General features: G+C 36.1%; 2 long non-coding RNA genes across 5 annotated transcripts in view; one reads left to right on the top strand and one right to left on the bottom strand.

Annotated features, from left to right (window-relative positions):
• Nucleotides 1-619: 619 nt before the first annotated feature.
• Nucleotides 620-5,976, bottom strand: LOC120322154. 4 transcript variants are annotated; one of them, XR_005561949.1, is made up of 3 exons: nucleotides 3,675-4,231; nucleotides 2,089-2,179; nucleotides 620-936 (listed from the first exon to the last, which is right to left on the bottom strand). It is a non-coding gene; the product is annotated as an uncharacterized LOC120322154 (long non-coding RNA). The 4 variants fall into 4 exon arrangements; XR_005561946.2 differs by having other exon boundaries at nucleotides 620-2,179; nucleotides 3,675-5,976; XR_005561947.2 differs by lacking the exon at nucleotides 2,089-2,179 and having other exon boundaries at nucleotides 3,675-5,976.
• Nucleotides 5,977-14,086: 8,110 nt separating this feature from the next.
• The window catches only part of LOC120322155, a 28,548-nt gene continuing 23,724 nt past the window's right edge, over nucleotides 14,087-18,910 (top strand). The window contains exons 1-2 of the long non-coding RNA XR_005561950.1: nucleotides 14,087-14,405; nucleotides 14,474-18,841. This is a non-coding gene — a long non-coding RNA (uncharacterized LOC120322155). The remainder of the gene's footprint in view (nucleotides 14,406-14,473; nucleotides 18,842-18,910) is intronic.

The following is an 18,910-nucleotide window of genomic DNA, read 5'->3' as shown; positions in this document are numbered from 1 at the left end:
CAGCTTCTAATATAACACTGCGGTTTTGACCAGTTCCAATTTCGGTTGAGATCATATTGGCACTTTTGGTGGTTCTTTTTTCTTCACCTACCTTTTCGCTGGGAAGGTTTCGGTTTTTCTTCTTTCATCTATCTTGTAACCATTCTCCGCGTTCTCGAGTTCTCACCTTTTTAAACTCAGCGACACATTTGTTCCGAGACCCTTCCTTTGCCTTCTGGCATCATCTTAATCAGTTTTGCTTTGCATTTCTCTACGGTTTCCTCTTCTAGGGTCCTCCTCTTATAGATAAGCTCTTGCGTTGGGGAACCTACGATGGATCTAACTTATTGTGGTTATGCAGGAAGTTGCTATTACAATCGGAAACACCACATAATTTTAGTAATTAATGTTACGTTTTGTTTTGAACCACTTTACTTCTATTTGCTTTTATTTTGCCGCAGTGACTTGCCAACATTATCATTTTTCTACCTTTTTTAAAAGGGATTCTTTTCTTAATATTCAGCATTGTGACCCAGTTTAGAACGCCTTATAACTACATGTGTATAGTGTTTCGGTGAGGATACCTCATGGATTCCTAGGTGAGCAATGTCTTATTGTTTTCATTAAAATAACACAAGCATTTCCATTAGTTTTGTTTAATTAGCAATATTTATTATTTGTATGTATGTTATGAATGATTCTAAAAAGCTAACTACTATTGATGCTCTTTGAAAAGTATTAAAGACAGCGTCTATTTAATCCATACGCAGTACATGTGCTTAGAAGAAACGATGAGGTCCTTATAGCAACTACCCGTAGAGTATACGGGTATATTACATTCGTTGAAGAGTATGTGCAGGGAGAAGAAAGCGTTTCAGACCGAAAACAGTGTATATATTCACGATCACTAACCGAGTAGATCTAGCCATATCCGTATAAACGTTGTGATCTCGGGAACTATAAAAGTTAGAAAGTAAAGATTAGACATGCAGATTCTAGAATGCATATGCTATGCAAGTTTGTTTCAGAACATTTTTTTATGCTAACAAAAACTTGTCCCACGCACTTTAACTTTTAAAACTGGTACACCCACACATTTAAAATTATTTTTTTGCTATACGGGTATATTCGTAGAGTTTACTTGATTCGTTGAAGAGTTACAGGCAGAAGGAAGCGTTTTCGACCATATAAAGTATACATATATATAGAATGTTGAGATTAAGCATGCAGACTCCAGAGACATAGACGCAGCGCAAGTTTTTTGATCCATGTTGACACGCTCACTCTAATGCGCACATGGGTTTATATTTTGTTATATTTTTGCCCACTCTAACGCCCATAAACCGCCAAATTCTGTCAGTGTTGAAATTTCTCCTTCGGACTTCCACTTGCTGAGTAACGGGTATCAAATAGCCGGGGAACTCGACTATAGCGTTCACTCTTGTTTTTTTTTTTAAATTTATTAAATATCTTGCCCATTTCTATCGATATGCCAAAAAAATTTTTAAATATTTTTCCAGCACTCCCGGAAAAGAAATCCAAAAAATCGACTATAGTGTTTTCCCTTCTTTAAATTTAAGCTTAATATAAAGCACAGTTGTTCAAGTAATTCTGCAAAAATCTTTCGTCAACACCTAATAGGATGCACACGTCAGAAAAAAATATCTTTTTAAGCATTTTATAAAAGTGTGTATGTGCTGACTGGAATTTTTTTTGATTTCATAAATTAAATTAAATTAATTATTTAAAAAGTCTAAATAGTAAAAAAAAACTGCAGTTTCTTTCTAATAAATTAGGAGATGGGTGATATAAAGAAAAACAAGAGAGAAATCTTTATATATACATACATACAAACATATGACATAGTTTTAACAAGAGAGAAATCTATATATACATACATACAAACATATGACATAGTTTTAACAAAGTAAGCTTACATTCTGATTTTAAATGTTTTAAACCTACATACATATGTATGTACCGTGTTAGTGGGAAACTCGTAGTTATTGACAGTTTTACTGTTCTCATGTTCATTTCCCTAAGTGGCTAGACGCGTATGTTTTTCGTCCGAGTATAAAATATATATGTACATATTTACAATAATATTACCAACATAAATATGTATAAGCAAAGAAGACACAGCGATTGCACCGTTATTGAGTGGCCGCATCTGATTACGTTCGTGTTGGGGGTGAGTATTCTGGAAATGAAAGAAAACAAAATGGTTGGCCGAACATTTGTTGGAACCATCTACAGTACAAATCCACCCCCATTTTGCGGAAGAGTTTTGCAATTACAAAAACAAGTTAAAAAAAAAATGAAAAAAGCCGACAAATGGGACACTCCTATTTCTGCGAACTAAACAAAATGGTGTAGAGAAAAAAATAAATACATAAACCGTTAAAAGAACAGCGCCTTACAAATGCTAATTTATAAAATGTGTATTATTTAGGTATTCTTAAGGTCAATTTTTTGTCCGTCAAAACATTTGGTACAACCCAAATGGTATGTACACGTGTTAAAAAGTATATTAGGCCAATAAAAATTGCAGACTGCAGGATACATTTTTAAAAATGAAGTAAAAATTTTTTGCTAAACTCTCGCCAATTGTAGGGTTTTATTAGAAGCATTTGAATGATAGGCTCATAGGCTTTATGGACTTATGTTTAGTTTTTAAGAACCATTGCTTTGTTGAAAGAAAATATTACATATTTTTTTGTGCTCCGGAAAATAAACCGTTTCCATCCCTATATAAGATCTATATAGCTATCTGTCTAAGATAACTAGACGTCTTGAATTGGACAACAATATGCTGAATTCCCTACAGGAGTATTCAAATAGTTATTTAAACCTTATGTATATACAACAACAGTTTGTTGCTAATAAACATGTCGCTTTTAATCATTTGCCAATTCCTGTTTCGTAGTATAATATTTAAATTATTAAATGCCAAGACGAAGAAGGAACAGGCTAAATAAAATTACAGTTTACAAGTTTTATTAATGGAAGCTATACATATAATAACTTTGCGTAAGTTCTTAAAGAATATGTTAAACCGTTTTAAAAGTTATGAGTGTGAAAGTTTTTGGCATATCGATAAAAATTTAAATGACAAAATCCAACCAATTTTCAAAAGTGAGGCGTGACAAATTTTGTGAGGTGATGCATTCTCAATCTTAACTTTCTAGCTTTCATAGTTCACGAGACCACATTGTTCATATGGACGGATGGGCGCGCGGACATGGCCAGATCGAATTGCCTGATTCTTAGGGTCGGAAACGGTTCCTACTCCCTGTTATGTACTTTTTATAATGCTATAATTATCATTGACAATTTTTTAGTGGTAACCTCGATGCGTCTTTGCGTAAGTATCGCATACTATATATAAATAATGCGGGCTCTATAAATCTGGGCTCTTCTGAATATGCATTCAATGCATACAAAAATTAGGATGGTTATCCGAGACTGAAGAAGTGTGGTAAGCTAGATTCCTTGAAAAGTCTGTAACATAGAGAAAGCGATTTTGGCCCTATAATTTTGTATATATTGTTGATCCGGATTAATAGCTGAGTCCGTATTAACGTCGGGCCTTTAATTGATTTAGTAGACTGTCAAGACCGCTCTTATGCGCTTTCTTACTTGCGCTCACTTGGTTAAAGTATTTTAAATGTGTGAATAGAATTACCAATACGTACGTTCGAAATTATTAAAATTGGATCATTAGGCGGCTGTTAAAAGTTAACTGTAAAAGTTCACTGAAAAATATTAGCATGTGATATTAGTGCGTATGTAAACTGTTACTCTTTACTACTAGCTTGCATATAATTTATGCATGCTACAGGACTTGCTGGTTGCTTGCATATCTTCATATATTTTGCTCTTCTTTTAACTGATTATTATTATAATAAATTTATATAACAGTCGCAGCCCTCGACTATAGCGTTGTTCCTTGATTTCACTGCAATATAACTTTTTAATAACTGAAAGCAATCTGCACGGTTGTCTCCATTGCATTCATTTCAGCACGTGAGTATTATACGACCATACAGTGATACCCTTTTGTATAAACAAACACACGACTATACACTACGAGTATTAGACTTCTTTTCCAGCAAATGTAGATATCAGTATTCTACAACGTAAGCGTTGGTCGATAAGCACACAATTTTCATCCTCCTCCACACATGTTTACGATAGCTTCCTTAAAACTCAACTGCGGCGGTTCAAAGCGAAACCTTAAGTGAGACAATGTAAGGGAAAAATGTTTGCCAAAAGCAACTGAGACTGTATATTCACATGTGAGAGCGGACGTGTGGTGAGTTGCGCTACGGAAAACCAGGCTCGGGCCAAGGGATAAAGGAAAAAGACTCGATTGTTGCATATGTCTGATTTGAGACACAACAGAACCAGTCCGACCACTTTATAGCGGTCCTTATTCCAGTTGCCGAAGGTCGGACGCTTATGCAAATTTAAACCAACTGACCCAACCCCAACTCGCATGGCCATCTGGCTCGGCCTGCCCAACCCGACTACCCAGCTAACCCAACCCCGATCGTTGTTCCGGATTGATTTGGCTTAGCGTGAGAAAACCAGTTTTCGCGATGTTTCCCGTCCCCTTGGTCAGACTATTAAATGTCCGGTAACTTAACGTCCAGAATGAGGACTGGGAGCTGGAACAGGACAGTCATAGGAAGACCAGAGCGCAGCTGCAAGCTGACTTAGTGACGCACATAGGACTCAGTGGGGTTGGTTATTGCCAGTTTAAGATCTCGTCATTTGCATATGGATAGTATCGTGCCAACAAGAGTGACAAACGATCCTTACTGAGACTTGTCAGCGCCTTGGACGAGCTTTCGGCGATGCAGTTTCAGAGGTCCTACCTCAAGGTGATAGCTTTATTGACACACAATCACTTGTTATCTAGTCAATGATGTTAATTCAACAGTGGAGAAAAATCGCTTTTCCCAAGACCACTGTACAAAATTATACGCGACTGTACCGAAAACATCATTAGTGAAGTCTTCTTACGGTACTTGCTCCTGCCCTCCATCGAATAGCCAACCCATTCCATTTTCCGTCTCTTTTCGGTCCCCATCGTTTCCTTCTTCCTTGCCCGTGCTTTCCATCCACTCCTATCCTTGCGCAAGTTGATGATTTAAAAATTTAATGCCTCGCGGCTATTAATGAAAGAAAATGCTCGCGTAATAAAACAAAACGCAATTCTGGGCCAAGTCGGCATGGGGGTGGAAATGGACTTTAGAATTGAGTCGCGATGCTGGGTGGTGGTGGCTATGTGGGTGTTCTCTGCGTGTGGGTGTTCTCTGTTCGGTTGTCCAAATGGGCTTGGGCCGATAGGAATTGGGACGCAGAAAAGCGCCGTTATTGGAGGCGAGAAAAATCAAAAGAAAAGAAATAAACATGGCGCGTGTTAGCAAAAAACGAAATTTTAAATTCAAATATTGATGAAGATGGCGTAGAAGCTCAACTCAGCGCTATCGTACTGCCGTAATGCGATGGAAACCGATTTTCCTTGGTAAAGGCAGTGCTGCCCTTGATGGGGATTTTTGGTACAAAGGATTCTGATTCTGATAGATGGAGGGTTGAGAGTGTAGGAGTATTGCTTCTGGGGTCTGGGTGTTAACATTTTCACGACGCTACTCTTAAATGGTGGTGGGTTTACGTGATATTTAAATTATTTTTCCACAAATTTCTTAAATACGTCGAATGGTTTACAGAGCCGTACGTGGCAACATTATTAAAACTAAACCGTAGATAAAAAATTGTATTGAACACGAATGACGTTTGATCGAGTAATTCTGTGGTAGTAATGGTATTTTGAATTAGTTGGTCTTAAAAGTAAAGTCGTACTGAATCGGATAATTTACTATTACTATCCTCTTCAGTCGCATTAGCCGCGGAATTTATAAATTTCATTCTTCTAGTCTTTTTGAATGCCTATAAAACAGTATTAAAACACGAAAGAATCGGAGTGCAAATTTTTTAGATGCAACATAATTTGGTAATTCGATGCTTTCATTACTTTAATCTGCCTAAATTATCATCTAATAGAAGATGTATACAAAAAGACTTTATTTTCAGTGATACGATTGATTTCTAATACATCAACCAACGGGATTTTTCTGCAACAATGTAAAAACGGTCGCACCTATTAATGGCTGAGTTGGTCTCAGAAAGAAGACTTTTGAAATTTTGATTGATTTGTAGAAAATAGTTTATGAAATTTTCCATATCTAAACCTTACACGTTTAAGAAATGTCCCGCCTCGACTTTGACTGGAAGCAACGCGGTTTTTTTTTCCAAGGATTTGCTCGGAATTCTTTGTGCTCTTTGCTAATTTCTAAGATTTTTCACATCTATTTCATTCCAATTAAATGAAAAATTCAGCTAAATACTAAATATACTTGACCCTCGGACCCTCACTCGCATTGTTGTATACCCAAAAAGCAAATATTATCATTTTCTCATGCCTAGCTCCTATGACGTATAGGGCGTCCAAGGTTCAAACGGCTTTAATATTGAATTGTATGGTAAGTATATGAAAGTTCGTTTTTTGTAGATATATATTTCCGCTTTTATTGTATTTTTAAAATTTAAGTTGAAAATATATTTTAGAAAGCGAATTTTTTTAACTGCAGCCAGTAAGGAAAATCGTGGAAATTCAAAGGGGAAAACTTAAGGAGAAGTGCGCTTTTGTTCTTCTCCCTTAAGAGAGATAAAGGAAATTTAGTTAAGGGAAAACTGAAATCCGAATAAAACTGAAAGGAATATAAAGACGAAGACTGACTTTCTACAGTAAGCGACATCTACGGTCAAGTAGACGCAGTATTGCGTTCAACGAATTCAACCACCAGATGGTGCTTGCATCCATTAAATGTAAATTTTTTAATTTACCTACATACACGACGCATTTTGACATTACCTAATGTAATATGTTTTTTTTTCTACTTGCTAACAAACGTAAAGTTTAAAAGGTCCGTTAACGACTTTCGTGCTAATTTGCACGTTAGTATACGAGATATTGTTTTTTGATTCGAAAAACAGAATTTAGTGATCATAGGAATGTGTCCAAAATACTAGTTTGGACTTTCCTAAAAAGTAAAAATTTCTTTAATATTTGTCTTCAATTGATTTGTACTCCATATATTTCGTGAACCCTTCGTAATTGCGTTTGCTGCTTTAATATTTTCTAAGTCGATCTTTAACTAACTAACTTACTCTTCATGCCGAACACTTCTTTAATCGAATTATGATTAAAAAGGTTCCGTTCAAAGATCATGGCATAGTCTTTGGCCTTAATACACAATAGTTGAATATACATATACTTACGTAGAGTATCGTCTTTAGGCATTAATATTCAAACACAAACACCTCGTAACGATGTAAGGTAAAAGTGATAATGCCATCTGCACCTCAACAATAACTGATTTCAGATTTTGAAACTGTTAATAGCAGAATTGCCCAAAAAATGGATCGGAACACTATATCATATAAACAAAATAAGTTTCTTCTTTTTTTTTGTTTTATCATAAAGTACTCTAATTCATTAGTTTTTAAATAATATATAACTTAATTCGTATAGCCGACCATATAAAGTATATTTATTCAAAATCAGAATCACTAGCCAAGTCTACCTTGCCGTGTCCGTCTGTTTGTCATAATTATTCATTTGTTAGCTTTCTTTATTGTTACTTAAATTTATCTCTTGCCAAAGCTGGCTTTCTTTCTTGCTATAAAAAATATACTTTTCACTCTACAACGGCTAGTTAGCATTTGTTGGTATTGTGTGCTTTTGTAGTTTTTATTATTGGGTGGGTAGGCGACCGTTCAAATAAAGAATCTTCAAAACTTTTTTAATAGATGGGAAAAGGGTTAATGGGGAATGAGGAAATGGGGCAACAGCGGACTTCGCAAAGGGCAACAATGTGTAATTGATAGATATGTTATTTGTTAGATGTATTATATGTAATTGGATAAACAGGAGCTCTAAAATTTGGTATAGTATTTTGTAACAACTACTATGGCCTGGAATGAAAAATTATATAAAATCTGGCTAACAACTATTTAATAAAGTTTATAAATAAAGTTTATTTCTTGTGATTTTATGGTATCTAAATCGCTAAAAGGTTGGGACCTTGCATAATTCCAGTATAACGCAGCAACACTTATATATAAATATGTATACTAGTTTATAAATTTAAACCCCGCTGAAGTGGCATGGGTTGATCCACCGATTCCTTACAGCGGTTCACGCTCATAAATTTCTTCGAGCTCTCGCGTGTAACGCCTCTGGAGGCCTGAGCCAAACGTCTTGTCTCAAGTATGGAGGCAGCGCGAACTCTGCCGACCAATCAAATAGCGCTGCCGCCTACGTCGTAGAGCAAGTCTAATGATTTTCCTTTGAGTTAGGTGTTGTTTCGCTCAAGCGAGTGTGTATACATAGGGGTGAAACAACATATATGTATGTATGTACCAAATTAAATATGTACTGCAGCACCATAATTAGGAAAATCTCGCGAGCTGTGGTTATATACTTATTTATATGTCGTTCTAAGAGTTCGGCATTAAAGCTTTGTAAATATTCTTGAAACGCGAGAAATTAAGTAAAACCGCAGAGGAACTGTTCCATAGCTTTTGTGACTTGACTGTACTTCTAAGTTACAGTTTTTATTTGGGTTCTTGGGGACTGTGGTTCATAAAATTATATTTAAAGTCTTAAGCAAATAGTTTATTGCTTTTTTATACAACAAATCTATACCGTCAATCCGTATACAATATATATATTGTATACATATATATAATTTTATAAATTCTTTCCATGGTTTATTTTTTGCCCTGCTTATTTCCATCGATTTGTTAAAAACATTTTTGTCATGTCTGCACTCCCACTTTAAAACATTTTTTTATTTTTTGATTATATTGCCCGTAGAGTAAAAGTGTATTCTCGATTCGTTAAAGTGTAACAGGTAGAAGGTAGTGTTTCCGACTCTATGAAGTATAAATATTCTCGATCAGGATCACTTGTCAAGTCGATCTGGCCATGTCCAACTGTCTGTCCGTCCGAGTAGAAAGAGAAATTGTTTGTAATTTTCTGGCATATCGATAGCAATTGGGACAAAGGACATGGCCAGATCGACCTGGCTAGTGATGCTGATTAAAAATAAGTATATACATATATGTATATACATATGTGTATATATTATAGTATATTATATTATGTATATACATATATCTATATATTTATAGGGTCGGAAACGCTTACTTCTAACTATTACATACTTTCAATGAATCTAGTATACCATTTTAGTCTACGAGTAAGCGTTTAAAAATGCAGTTAAAGAAAACGCTAGGAATAACGCGGAAACAATGTTCACCAATGGCACGCATTCGCTTAGGAGATGAGTATCAATACGGTTAGTTCCTATTGGCTTGAATGTCTTAATAAGTTTTGCTCAGACTGATGATAGCACACCCGTTTTCTTCTCCACCCATCCTTTTTTATTAAGGTTAAGGATTCGCGTTTTATTATCAACCGTCGCGACGGTTACATTTACATAGCCAAAACATTAAGGGTTTTCTTCTTTTTCCATTTATCAGCTCCAAATATCTTTGTGCTCTTTTTGTCTATGAGTTGATTAATGCGCAATTTTAAAAAAGGTAAAAAAGCCTGTTTTAGAAATAATTTTATTTCAGAAAAGATAATTTACCCAAACCAGTTACTCCAGTAAATTTTCTCATGGATTTATATTTCTTTTCTTGGCACAAAAAGACAATAAAACCCAAAAAATTCTTGACCGTTGTCAGTAGTCAAGACGCCTGTCCAATTCCACCCCTTTGGGCAGCGACTTAGTTCTCACGAAAGTTTTTTGGACAACACCAAAAGGGGGAACATCTCAATGAACCAGATTGTAAAACATTTTTTATTAAAATGCTTCGGCTAAGAAGAGATTTACCGAGGAGTCGGAAGCAAACAAAACAAAACTATTTGATTAACAACATTTGGTGGTGTACAGAAAATCAAATCACCATCATACAAATCATCAATCGAACATCTTAACAAAACACTTGTATAAAAATATAAAAAAAAAGTAAAAAATAAATAAAGAAAGAATTATTAATAAAAAGAATTAAATAAGTTTTAAAATTGTTGGTCTGACAACGTTTGCGACATGTGGATGTTTGAGTTAAATATGCCAAATGTTTTTATTCAGAAATTGAGAAGGCAATTATTTATGATTATACCCGTTACTCGTAGAGTAAAAGGGTATACTAGATTCGTTGAAAAGTATGTAACAGGCAGAAGGAAGCGTTTCCGACCATATAAAGTATATATATTCTTGATCAGGATCAATAGCCGAGTCGATTTGGCCATGTCCGTCTGTCCGTCCGTCTGTCCGTCTGTCCGTCTGTCCGTCTGTCCGTCTGTCTGTCCGTATGAACGTCGAGATCTCAGAAACTACAAAAGCTAGAAAGTTGAGATTAGGCATACAGACTCCAGGGACATAGACGCAGCGCAAGTTTGTCGAATCATGCTGCCACGCCCACTCTAACGCCCACAAACCGCCCAAAACTGCAACGCCCACACTTTTGAAAAATGTTTTAATATTTTTTCATTTTTGTATTGGTCTTGTAATTTTCTACCGATTTGCAAAAAAAAATTTTGCCACGCCCACTCTAACGCCCACAAACCGCCCAAAACTGCCACGCCCACACTTTTGAAAAATGTTCTGATATTTTTTCATTTTTGTGTTGGTCTTGTAAATTTCTATCGATTTGCCAAAACACTTTTTGCCACGCCCACTCTAACGCCCACAAACCGCCCAAAGCTGCTACGCCCACACTTTTGAAAAATGTTTTGATATTTTTTCATTTTTGTATTAGTCTTGTAAGTTTCTATCGATTTGCCAAAAAACTTTCTGCCACGCCCACTATAACGCCTACAAACCGCCAAAAACTGTGTTTAAGACTCTCCTTCTCCCTTCCACTAGCTGAGTAACGGGTATCAGATAGTCGGGGAACTCGACTATAGCGTTCTCTCTTGTTTTTATATTTTATATTTATACTCGTAGTGTAAAAGGGGAATACTAGATTCGTAAAAAAGAATGTAACAAGTAAAAGGAAGCGTTTCAAACCATATAAAGTATATATACACAAGTGGGCATATGTATGTATTTAGACAAAAAAAATATTCAATTTATTTGCTTGTAACTTATGTCTTACTTAAAGAAAAATAGTTTAATAATTTTAGTAAACAAGTAGACTATCCTAGATAATTAACTTCGTTCTTGATTTAAGAAAAATAACTTTTTTACAAATTTGCAGTGGCATAAGTATTAAGACATATTATTTAAATGCCATAAATTTAAAAAAAACAAGAGAGAACGCTATAGTCGAGTTCCCCGACTATCTGATACCCGTTACTCAGCTACTGAAAGTGCGAAGGAGTGTCTTCAACTCTGACAGTTTTTGGCGGATTGTGGTCGTTGGAGTGGGCGTGGCAAAAAGTTTTTTTGTAAATAGATAGAAAATTACAAGACTAATACAAAAATGAAAAAGTTTCAAAACATTTTTCAAAAGTGTGGGCGTGGCAGTTTTGGGCGGTTTGTGGGCGTTAGAGTGGGCGTGGCAACATGAATCGACAAACTTGCGCTGCTTCTATGTCTCTGGAGTCTGTATGCTTAATCTCAACTTTCTAGCTTTTGTAGTTCCTGAGATCTCGACGTTCATACGGACGGACAGACGGACAGACGGACGGACAGACGGACGGACAGACGGACATGGCCAAATCGACTCGGCTATTGATCCTGATCAAGAATATATATACTTTATATGGTCGGAAACGCTTCCTTCTGCCTGTTACATACTTTTCAACGAATCTAGTATAGCCTTTTACTCTACGAGTAACGTAGTTTTGTTTCGGTAATTCAACATAATCTTTACTTTCATCGCTCCACCAAACATTGCCCCAGAATGATGCGCGCTGATCAACATATATTTTGGCAAAGTCAAGGCGCTATAGCTTATTTCGTGGAGTGATTAGTGTTACAACTCTGCTAACATATGTTTCAAAATCGGCTTCCTTAAGACGTCGTATCGTGGGCGTGCGAATCTTTCTTTTACTGATATGGATTTCTGCTCCATCTTTTAGTTCTTTGACAACCGATAGATAGTTTGTAGAACATTCTGTTTAAACATCCGTAAAAGATCCATATAAACCATCATTTTCTTCAGTTGTTTTACGTGGTCGGCCACTACGGGCAACGTTTTTGGTTGTGTGTTTTTTATACCCGTTACTCGTAAAGTAAAAGGGTATACTAGATTCGTTGAAATGTGTGTGTATGTATGTGTGGGCGTGCCAGTTTTGGGCGGTTTGTGGGCGTTAGAGTGGGCGTGGCAAAAAGTTTTTTGGCAAATCGATAGAAATTTACAACACCAATACAAAAACAAGAGAGAACAGACGGACAGACGGACAGACGGACGGACAGACGGACATGGCCAAATCGACTCGGCTATTGATCCTGATCAAGAATATATATACTTTATATGGTCGGAAACGCTTCCTTCTGCCTGTTACATACTTTTCAACGAATCTAGTATACCCTTTTACTCTACGAGTAACGGGTATAATGAAAAAATATTAAACAAATTTTCAAAAGTGTGGGCGTGGCAGTTTTGGGCGGTTTGTGGGCGTTAGAGTGGGCGTGGCAGCATGATTCGACAAACTTGCGCTGCGTCCATGTCCCTGGAGTCTGTATGCCTAATCTCAATTTTCTAGCTTTTGTAGTTCCTGAGATCTCGACGTTCATACGGACGGACAGACGGACGGACAGACGGACATGGCCAGCTCGACTCGGCTATTGATCCTGATCAAGAATATATATACTTTATATGGTCGGAAACGCTTCCTTCTGCCTGTTACATACTTTTCAACGAAGTTTTTTGGCAAATCGATAGAAATTTACAACACCAATACAAAAATGAAAAAATATTAAAAAAATTTTCAAAAGTGGGGGCGTGGCAGTTTTGGGCGGTTTGTGGGCGTTAGAGTGGGCGTGGCAGCATGAATCGACAAACTTGCGCTGCGTCTATGTCTCTGGAGTCTGTATGCTTAGTCTCAACTTTCTAGCTTTTGTAGTTCCTGAGATCACAGCGTTCATACGGACGGACAGACAGACGGACAGACGGACAGACGGGCATGGCCAAATCGACTCGGCTATTGATCCTGATCAAGAACATATATACTTTATATGGTCGGAAACGCTTCCTTCTGCCTGTTACATACTTTTCAACGAAGTTTTTTGGCAAATCGATAGAAATTTACAATACCAATACAAAAATGAAAAAATATTAAAAAAATTTTCAAAAGTGGGGGCGTGGCAGTTTTGGGCGGTTTGTGGGCGTTAGAGTGGGCGTGGCAGCATGATTCGACAAACTTGCGCTGCGTCTATGTCCCTGGAGTCTGTATGCTTAATCTCAATTTTCTAGCTTTTGTAGTTCCTGAGATCTCGACGTTCATACGGACAGACAGACGGACGGACAGACGGACGGACAGACGGACATGGCCAAATCGACTCGGCTATTGATCCTGATCAAGAACATATATACTTTATATGGTCGGAAACGCTTCCTTCTGCCTGTTACATACTTTTCAACGAAGTTTTTTGGCAAATCGATAGAAATTTACAATACCAATACAAAAATGAAAAAATATTAAAAAAATTTTCAAAAGTGGGGGCGTGGCAGTTTTGGGCGGTTTGTGGGCGTTAGAGTGGGCGTGGCAGCATGATTCGACAAACTTGCGCTGCGTCTATGTCCCTGGAGTCTGTATGCTTAATCTCAATTTTCTAGCTTTTGTAGTTCCTGAGATCTCGACGTTCATACGGACAGACAGACGGACGGACATGGCCAGATCGACTCGGCTATTGATCCTGAACAAGAATATATATACTTTATATGGTCGGAAACGCTTCCTTCTGCCTGTTACATACTTTTCAACGAATCTAGTATACCCTCTTACTCTACGATTTACGGGTATAAAAATAATAAACTACATACTATATAACATTTCTTTCGTTAATATGTAGGTACTATACATATACCAACAACATTTTTTTCTAAATCAAATTTCCCCACTATTCTCTACACTCGCTGAAAATATATGGATTATTTTTCAAGGTTCAAGGACAAGGCAACTGTGAGTCCAGCCGTAAGAGCTTATTAGGCTGTCGAAAGAGTGAGTCAGTATTCCTTGGACGTACAATATACCTGACAGATGCGGTGTGGGCGACCGGACGCTGTTATTGAAGCATGCGCACGACAACCAAGCCCATTTGGTGGTCAGTGGTCAGTTCCGAAGAGCATATGTCAACTCTTATTGCAGTCGAAGAGCCTTGACTTCAGCTTGGGAGGTATGCTTTAGAATAAGTCTCTGTTAAGTCGACTCCAGTCAGTCAGTTAACTAGTTTAATTCGGCTAGGATTCATGAAATAGAGCTGGACACGCCGGTGCTTGGATTTTTTTCCGCAGAAGATAAAAAAAATACCGATGATTAAGGCTAATATAGCTTTAAATACCGATATACCTTGTAGCCATTTACATTTCCTCACGAAATACAAATTTAAATATTTAAAGTTTTTAAAACTTAATACGTAAAAGGCGATAATAATAGAAATTAAGTTATTTAGGGGAGTTACAATACTGGCTCAAACCGTCAAGACCACATAGCAAGCGGAAGGAGGTGCTTCAGCCAAAGTACAACAAAGTTGTATACAACCAGAAATATATATATTCTTGACTAGGATCACCGGCCTCGCCGATCTTTCAATGTTTATATGAGGATCAAGACCTCGGGGCTAGAAAAGCTAGAAAGGTAAAATGGCGCTGGCAGATTTACACATAGATATCAGTGGTATTTATATGCGTTGCTTGTAGATTAAACGCGTATACCAGATTCGCTAAAAAGAATGTAATTGGTAAAGAGATGCGTTTCTGACCCTATAAAGTAATAAGGTAATGATCGGGAAGTGCAATCTCGCCCTCGTACTCCCACTCCCACTAGCTGTGATCTCGAGAAACTTGTCAATACCGTCTTCTCTTGGTTTTTAACCCTATTTGAAGGAGTTCATAAAACTTGTTTTAAATGCCTTGTGAAATTACAATTTTAACAAAAAGCTTAAAGGTTGAAAATCCATGTAATCAAGAAAGATTATTATTAAATTTAAAACTACCATAACTATACCCATTCTATTTCCGTTCCTAAGAAAAGGCGTTTCCACACTATGTATAGCTTTGGTTGAGAGGATATTTTTCCAAACGCCAACGAAAATTCTCGCTGGCTGTGCAAGGGGCGTGGTCTCGCAGCTTGTCGCGCACGCTATTTAAGAAAAGAACAAGTTGGTTAGGTGGGGCGGGTTTTTGGGATAGGGGTGAGTTTTCCTTGCATAAGCCTAAAATTGTAAAGTTAAAATGGTAATGGCGGAAAGATTTAAAGAATTCTGACGCATAGACAGAGAACTCACAGCACCGCGACACAAAGTCATCGGTGGAAAACGTTTTAGGGTCGAAGAAAGTTTTGAGCACTTAGTGTGCGCTAGCACATGTGTTCAGAAGTATGCACACTGTACACATTAGTAGACTGTATATTAAACCCGGGCATGTACTTGTATGGTTCCTCAATCTACATTGCTGTATACACATAAGTTTCTACATAAAATTCGGAGTATGTGCAAGAGGTTGTACATACAAAAACACCCTCATTATGTTAAGCAGCGCAGCTAGAAACTTGCGGCTATGCTTACTTTGAAGAAAAAGAAGGCGAAGAAAGAGAAATGTCTGGAAAACGCACAGTCGAGGCTAAAAGCCAACCCCTAGTTTGGCATTGGTTGGGGTTTCTCAAGTCACTGTTCTCGCGGAAAAATGACAAGGCGGGCGTGATATAAAGTAATCTCTGTCTCAGTCTAAGGTATGCGATGCGTTACATTTGTGTGTTTGTACACACGGTATAAGTATTCAATGTATTAGGTAAATATAAATATTTTAATCGTTGCCGATTAGATTAAAAGAAGAAAAATATCGGTAGAACAACATCTTTAAAAATTCCGAGCGAGCAGATTGTGAGCTTTAAATTGGTCATAAGAATATAATATGTACATATATAATAACAAGAGAGAACGCTATAGTCGAGTTCCCCGACTATCTGATACCCGTTACTCAGCTAGTGGAAGAAGAGAAATTCAAAAAACTAACAAACGTGTTCAAAAAATTCAAAACATTCGTTAAAAGTATGTGCGTGGCAGTTTCAAGCGATTTGTGGGCGTTAGAGTGGGCGTGACAACATGCGTTTTGCTCCGGCTGTTTCTCTGGAGTGTGCATGTTGAATATAACATTTCTAGTTTTTATAGATCTCCTGAGATCTCGACGTTCATTCGGACGGACATGGCCAGATAAACTCGGCTATTGATCCTGATCAGGAATATATGTACTTTATATGGTCGGAAACGCTTCCCAATCTAGTATACCCTTTTACTCTACGAGTAATGGGTTTAAAAATACTACAATCAGAGAAAAAACAGATCTCAGTGATCTCGACTTGAGTATTTTCGATCTAAAGTCTAGACAATATCGACTCATGCTGAGCATGCTCAGATTGAGATTGAATCATTCTCAGATCGCAAATGATATTGAAAAAATGTCTTCTCGCTAACGAGACAAAGCGATCGAGAAGAAATGATCTCGATCCCGATTGCCAATCCAAAAGATAAATTTTTAATTTAAAAGTTCTATTTATTTAACATACATTTTACATTATTTTTATTATTTACAAAATTAACAGTATATAACATATGTATATACATATTACATATGTAAATAATCTTCTTAAAAATAATTAACTAAAAATTTAACTAATACCAAATAATTTGCAAAGCAAAAAACGCATTACTGTAAAAATTAAATGAATTTTAATAAATTAAAAACAAACCTAGTTTGGGACAAACCCGTGTGACATTCAGTTTGTTAAGTCTTACCTTTCTTTATATATGTATATTTATGTAGGGATATGTCGTATATTAAATTAAAATAACATAAAATGCAAACACAAGTTTTATTAGTTGAATATTCTTCACAGCAATTAATGTTAATAAAATTATGTACATTTTTATATATTTGTATATACATATGTACATAGATAAACGCATTTATATATACATATATGTATTTACCAATATATGAACACATTCCCGCAACCGATACCACAAATATATTAATACTTACTTTTAGGTGGGGAAGAGCTTTTAAAAGCCCAAATCGAAGGTTCTAGTCGTTGCACATAATTATTACTCACAAACAAAGTAATGGTTTAATCGACAAGAAGAAGAATCGTATAATTTGTATTCAGAAAGTTTTAAAATACAGACGAACCAACTGACATGGCTATGTCGTCTCGACTGATGTTGTTGCTACTAACCAAGAATATATGTATAAGCATATAACATATACATACATATGTACATATATACGAAATATTTCCAAAGCGTAACAAACTTCTGACACAAATCAATGCCTTTTCACAGGGTATAACAACAAAAAATATTCCAAAGGTGTGCGTAAACATTTTTAGCATTTCTATAGAAATTGATAACGCAAATTGTCGCATTAAACAAAATTAAAACATTTGTAAAAAATGTGGGCGTGACAACACTTTGTAACTGCACAGCCTAGGTATCAATCAAATTTTTTTTAAATCATCTTTCTAGTTTGTATTGTTCCCGAGATCATAGCGCTCATACGGACAGGCACATGGACTGTTCATATGTACGTCGCCAGATCGACGATCAATAAGATATATACTGATCAAGAATATATATACTTTATAGGGTCGAAACTTGTCCTTCAACCTGTTACACACTTTAAAAGAATCTAGTGCACCCTATTACTCAACGAATAACGGGTACACCAACTATTTAATAGAGTAACAAATCATTTAGGGATTAATTTGAATATTTTGAGAGTTCTTGTAATATGAAAGTCTTGTCCTCAATAGACCATATGGCTAACAACTAATAACTAAAGATTTATTTACTTATTTGTAATATTTCTAGAACTTTGTGCACTTTTTAAGGCGTGCCTATGTTAGGTCATCTTCAACTATTAAAAATAATGTTGCCTTTTCATAGAAATTACATCCACACAAAACGCTATGTTAAATTAGAAGGAAGTGTATACTTCTTTTTGTATATATATACTATAATATAATCTGCAATACAATATAATATAATCTGCAATGTAATATATACATATATATTTTGAAATGGTATATCAGCTAACAATAAAAGTCTGTATTGCTTAGTGACGTCATTGTCAGTATATAAAAATATTCGTAGATTGCGTATGTCAAATAATTCGGGGCGACATCTATATCTGAAGCCACCTTTATTTTTCAATTGATTGTCTAAGCAACGGGTATTGTTTAGTCAAGGAACTTGTCTATTGCCTTATTATTATTTTTAATTTATGAGTTTTTTAATTTGTAATTTTATTTTAAGCTAAAACCTTAAAAAAAAGCGTATGTAAAAAATAGTGGGGTGGTTCGGCCTCACCGCTATTTCTTTTAAAGAAATACAAAAAGGGGCTGTGCAAAACATATATTATATTAGAGCTGAAAAAGCTTAACGTGTTGAGCTTTTCCCAAAGCTTTGCCTAAGCGAATTCAAGTGAGCCTAGGCGAATTGTAAACATTAAAGCTGAGTGAGCTTAAACTAATTTTTGAGAAATATGTCATACTAGTGATTTCAAACAAAGTAAAACTATATTTAATTTGCTTTAAGCATTGCCAAATTTTCACAAAGTAATGACGTTGTTTTTTAACATAAGAGGGCAACAAATAAATTTTTTGAGTGCCCGAGCCATTTTTGAA

Source organism: Drosophila yakuba, chromosome 4 (genome assembly GCF_016746365.2).
Source record: "Drosophila yakuba strain Tai18E2 chromosome 4, Prin_Dyak_Tai18E2_2.1, whole genome shotgun sequence".
In the NCBI taxonomy this organism is placed as follows: domain Eukaryota; kingdom Metazoa; phylum Arthropoda; class Insecta; order Diptera; family Drosophilidae; genus Drosophila; species Drosophila yakuba.
Note: the sequence above shows the minus strand (reverse complement) of the source record. Positions and strands in the feature narration are given on the sequence as shown.